The following is a 6,000-nucleotide window of genomic DNA, read 5'->3' as shown; positions in this document are numbered from 1 at the left end:
ATATATCAATATAGCCCAATAAAGCTGAAATGAGAAGATACAGGTTTCTTGAGCTTGAGAAACTCCCCATTTTCTGAAAACCCTATATCCATCCATCTATCCTCTTTCATCAGAAATTCATCAGAACTCCTCCTGAGAAGTCCACGTGTGTCGAGCTCACTGGGACTGGAGGTGGGCGGGTTTACATGTGGATTCTCAGTCTTAGGTGGGGGACCTTTCTGGTGGTCCAGTGGTTCACAATCCGCCTCCAATGCAGGGGACACGGGTTTGATTCTTGGTCGGGGAATGAAGATCCCATATGCAGATCCCACTTGCCGTGGAACCTGAGGGCCACAACCAGAGAGAAGCCCCAGCAACACAATGAAAGATCCTGCATGCCACAGCTAAGACTGATGCAGCCAACAACAACAGCAAAAATCTTAGGAGATGGGCATGACGGTACAAATAAATCTCCATAAAAAATTCCCAGCACCGGGGAAGCTTCTGACACAGAAAGTTTAGGAACCACTCCTTTGGCTGCAAAAGGCATCCCATGTTCCATTTTTATCTGTTCTTAATAAATACCGTAGGGGCTTCCCAGATGGTGCGAGCGGTAAAGAACCTGCCTGCCAATGTGGGAGATGTAAAGAGATGTGGGTTTGATCCCTGGGTCAAGAAGATCCTCTGGAGAAGGGAATGGCAGCCTACTCCACTATTCTTGCCTGGGAAATCCCATGGACAGGGGATCCGGGTGGGCTACAGCTCATGATGATGCAGAGTCAGATGCGACTGAGCAACTTAGCATGCATGCAATAAATACTGTAGCAAAACCTCCAAGTTCCAGCAGAGGGGGATGTTACTGCATGAAAGAAAAAGCCTTTGGCAGGAACACGGGTTTGGACAAGCCCCACTTCACAGAGCAGGAAAACGAAGATGTTTCCTTGGAAAGGATGCCCAGCTGTGGAAAGGTGCCTTCCTTTCCCCATTAGAGGTCTCAGAAGGGAGCCACGGTACTCTGTTGAATGAATACTGCCTGACTTTGTTCATGTTCTGAGGATTTGGGAGATTGTTAAAGCGTAATGCTGTCCAATTAGGAAGACCTTTGTTTTTAAGGGGTTTTTAGGGAAAGGATTCTGATACCCATCACCCTGTCAAGTGTGAGTTTCATTCTCAGTTTTACGACTCTCACTGAAGTGCTTGGCACTCCTTTGAAGAAGCTGTGACTGAAGCTGTATATTTCTTAATCCCTGGATGAAACAAGCAATCGCTGCAAAGTGGCGTTCACTCTTGGACTCCATTTGCTCTCATGTTTCTGCATCTTTATGGATGAGGCTTTGCAGAGATGGAAATTCTTACTGGAAGAGTGGGAGAAGCAGACATTTCTTCAGCAGATCCTTGTGCCAGAGCAGTTTATACGTTGTAGTCCCTAGTCTCTGGGCCGTCGCGCAAAGTCTGGGTTAGTTTCTCTCTCTTTTAAATTTGTTTGGCCGTGTCGGGTCTTAGATGTGTGACACAGGATCTTTCGTCGGCGCACAGACTCTCTAGCTGTGGTGCCTGGGCTTAGCTGCTGCGAGGCACGCGGGATCTCAGTTCCTGGACCAGGGATCGAACCTGTGTCTCCTGCACTGCAAAATGGATTCTTAACCCTCGGACAACCAGGGAAATCTCAGTTTCTCTGTTTCAAAGAGAGGGTAACTCAGGATCAGAGGCCTTGGGGAACTGATCCAGATCATACAGGGGTGAGAGCCTGAATCAAGATTTGTAACGTGGTCTAGCTGACTCAGCAGAAAACAAAAGAATCATCCCAACCTCCTGTTACCTAAACAAGAGGAGGTTTATTACCTGTAGTCAAAAGGACAGAAATGTAACAAAATAGACACTACGTGCCTGAGCTCCAGATGAGGTCCGGCTGCCCCTCAAAGTGCAGGCTGGAGAGTGACCTTGTGGGAATTGCCCCAGAGTGGGACTTTCATACCCAACTGGCCATCACAGTTTCTTTCTTCCAAGGTGTTTGTGGCAGGCTGTCTGATGGTCCCCCTAAACATGCGCACAGCCCAATTTCCAGAACCTCTGAATGTGTTTCCTTAAGTGGAAAAGGGGCCTTTGCAGAGGTGGTTGCAGCAGTAACTTTGAGCCAGGGGAGATGAGCCAGGATTATCTGGGTGGACGCAGTGTCATCACGAAGTCCTCGTGAAAGAGGGGCAGGGGGTCAGTCTGAGAAGGAGACAAAAGCAGGGTCAGGAGCCAAAGGATTCCAGGCACCTCTAGAAACTGGGGAAGGCAAGGAGGTGGTTCTCCCCAAAGCCTCCAAAAGAAACGCAGCCCAGTGAGGTCAGCCCTCTCCTCCAGAATGACAAGTCAGGAACTTTGTGTCATCTGAACCTAGTTATGGTAACTTGTTACAGAAGTCACAGGAAACAGAAACAGTTTCCAAACATTTTTGATGGTCCATACCTATCAGTAAAAACAAAAAAACAGCTGACACTGCACAGGTGTATCCTGTACACTATAAAGCAAACAAAAACAGACATGAAAAAGGATAAGATAAAGAGGACAGAAGAGATATTTCAAAATGCATTTTTAAGTTTAGATGTATTAACAGTACAAAAGCCCTTTTGGTTATCATCACAATTATCTATATTAAAATAGATAATACAGTGAAGGATTGAATATGCTTCATTACATTTTAAACCTTATTAACACTTTTTTTTTGGATACCAAAATTTGAGGACCTGATTTGGAGGTTCAGTAGATTTTAATACATGGTTTGGAAGACTTCTCCTAACTGAAAAATATGTCCCACAGAGATGTGTGGCTCTCTGTATAAGATGCTAGTGATGATCATTTTCCAATCCCAACCGCCAATGATGCACTTTCTGTTGACACTTGGCTAGTAAATTTCCCTGTTTCCTGACCTTGATGTTGCTCTTGAAAACTAACCGGAAGGTATCTCTTTTTGCATTTTTAACAAGTGGGTTCAAAACCCACTAAAACTTTCCCTACTAAACTCCTACTAAAACTTTTTGAGAAAATTCTGTAGGTAGTTAGAATGGTTTGCTTCCAAGATTTTAGGCACACCCTTATGGGCACTCTTCTAGCTGATACTTTTAAAAGTGAGTTTCTGGGGTGGGAAAGGGACACGATAATGAACAGCTTCCGTCCAACACTCTCTCCATAGCAGGAGTTCCTCTAGAAAGGCAGTTTCTTTCTCATTTGTATTAAGAGTGGAATCTTTATGTGACAGATTGATTATACTTTTGAAATTATTTGCTGGGTTATTAATTCCTTGGAGCTACTTATCATGGCAGAACACATCAGCAAATTTGAAACACTTGTCATCTTGTTTTAAAAAAGTGTTTCTTCTTTAAGTCCCAACACTCTTCTAGGCTTCTGCCACAAGGTACTCAGGTGTCTGGAGGCTTCTGCCTATCTCGCTGTGAGCTGTGGGAGGCCCAGAGTTAACTGCCCCAGTGACACCCAGTGCCATCGACAGCGGTGTTCTTCTGACCTCAGCAGCGGCTTCTTCCTTTCCCTGCCCCCTCTTCTTCATCCTCCTCCCTTCCTCCTTTTTGGAGCTCGGGTAGAGACGGAGGGGTTACATAACACTGTCATCACCGGTCAGGCCAAGGTCCCTCGTGAGAGTGAAACCTTTCTTTCCAATATCCTCACAGGTCACCCTGGATTCTCAAGTCCGCCAAGCAAGGCTTCTCATGTACTCATGAGGTTTTTCTTTTTGAGGGGAGGGGGTCCCGGGTATACATTCTTGCAAAATATGTATTGTTGTTCTGCGTGATGCATTTTTCACTGTATGCAAATGGTTATTTTATCTCCTTACTTTCCCCACCGAGCACCTGCTTTAGAATCCATCATTCTGCTGTGTGTGCCTCTAAACCGTTCCCTCTAAGTGTCTGCCACCATATGAAGCCCTGTATTTTCCTTCTTTCCCTCTCTGGAATGGATAGTCAGCATGCCTCTGACTCCCTGCCGACACGAAAAAAATGAACACCCTAGACATCCTTGTACCCCGACCCTTTGTAAAACCGTGTGAGCCCTTCTTTGAATTACAGGCCCGAGAGCAGCCCTGCTGGGCTACAGGGCACTTGTGCTGTTTCTACTGGACCGAGAGCTGATTTTTCCCTCCCCAGAAGACTATGTCACCCTGTTTTCCTGACCATCACACACAAGGGTCCTAGGTACTCACATCCTTTACCAACAGCTGGCATGATTCAGCTTTTTAATCATCAGTCTAACACGCATAAAATGCCATCTCACTGTTTCCACTTTCATGATGACTAGTGAACTGTAGCATCTTTTCAGATGCTGTGAGCTTTGGGGATTTCCTCTTTTACAAGTTGCCTGGTGATGTCTTTTGTTCTTTTCCCTACTGGGATTACTCTCTGTTCTTTCTGATTTTCAGGAGTTCTGTGAATAGTCTGTAATTGTGTCCCCAATATGGGGGCTACTAAATGCATGTGGCTTTTGAACACTTGAAATGTGGCTGTTTCAAAGTAAGACATGCTGGGATAGTATGAAATACACTTAGAGACTGAAAGACTCAGGATGAAGAAGAGGAAGCAAGAGTCTCACTAATATTTTTTACATTGATTTTATGTTGAAATGGTCATATTCTGAGCATATCAGGTTAAATATATTATCAAAATTAATTTCATTTATTTTTATGCTTTTAAATGTGGCTATAAGAATAGTTTAAATTACCTAAGTGGCTCAAATTATATTTCTAGTGAAAGGTGCTGGGTTAGATATTAAGTCCTTGCCCACTTTTGACTTTGTAAATGCTTTGAATTTTTATTTTATTTATTAACAAAATTCTATTATTTATTTTTGGCTGTGCTGGGTCTCTGTTGCTGCACAGGCTTTCTCTAGTTGGAGTGTACAGGTTTCTCATTGCAGAGGATTTTCTTGTTGCAGAGCACAGGCTCTAGGGCCCGTGGGCTCAGTAGATATGGCTCCCAGGTTCTAGATCACAGGCTCAGGGGTTGTGGTGCCTGGGGATTAGCTGCTCTGCAGCATGCGGAATCTTCCGGACCAGGGATCAAACCAGTGTCTCCTCCATTGGCAGGCAGATTCTTTACCACCGAGCCACCAGGGAAGCCCTGGTTTTTTATAAAAAGGGGGAAATTTTATTCATGGTGTCTTTTTTTTAAGTGAAAGGCCTTCATATTGATGTAGTCAAATTCACTGATTTTGTTGCTTTCTGGCTTATACTTTTAACCATGTTTTGAAAATTTGTTCCTCTATCTTGGCCCACAAATATTTTCCTAAATTTTTTCTAGCAGCTTTATAGTTTCAGCTTTCACCTTTACCTCTTTAATTCATCAGAGTCTACTTTTATATAAGGTATTACATAGGGATCTTGTCTTGGCCAGTTAGTTCTCCTTATACCATCTATGAAGCAATCTATCTTATTATTATTTTTTTTTTTCGTTGTGCTATGTGTCATGTGGGATCCTAAGTTCCCCAAGCAGGGATCAAACCCATGCCCCCTGCATTGAGAGCACAGAGTCTAAACTCCTGGACCACCAGGGAAGTCCTTAGCAATCTACCTTTTAGTCACTAATTTGTGGTGCTTTTATTGCATATTAAATTCTTACACACACACACATCACACACACACACACACACACGTCTGAGCTATCCTATTTCACATCGGTTTTACTTACACAGCTTTTCCATAAAATGTTACTGTTATTAAAGAGTAATATACTACTGAGAATACACACACACACACACACACACATATATATATATATTCCCAGGTACATCTTTCATTTAATGACTCACAAAAGGTGGTCTTTATGTATTTTTATACTGAAACAAAATCTAACAAATACCACTAACTACCACGTTTTTTTTTTAAAATCTATACTCTCAACCAGTTGTACAGAAAACCTCCCACACAGCTTACTTCTTCTAATTCTAGGTTGTTCACATCCTCAGTGTTTTCTATGCCATTTTCAAAGGCAATGCTGACAAAGAGATGCATTTGACTTTTTGCCTTTT

This window comes from Ovis canadensis, chromosome 14 (assembly GCF_042477335.2).
Source record: "Ovis canadensis isolate MfBH-ARS-UI-01 breed Bighorn chromosome 14, ARS-UI_OviCan_v2, whole genome shotgun sequence".
NCBI lineage: Eukaryota > Metazoa > Chordata > Mammalia > Artiodactyla > Bovidae > Ovis > Ovis canadensis.
This window is presented reverse-complemented; position numbering follows the sequence as displayed.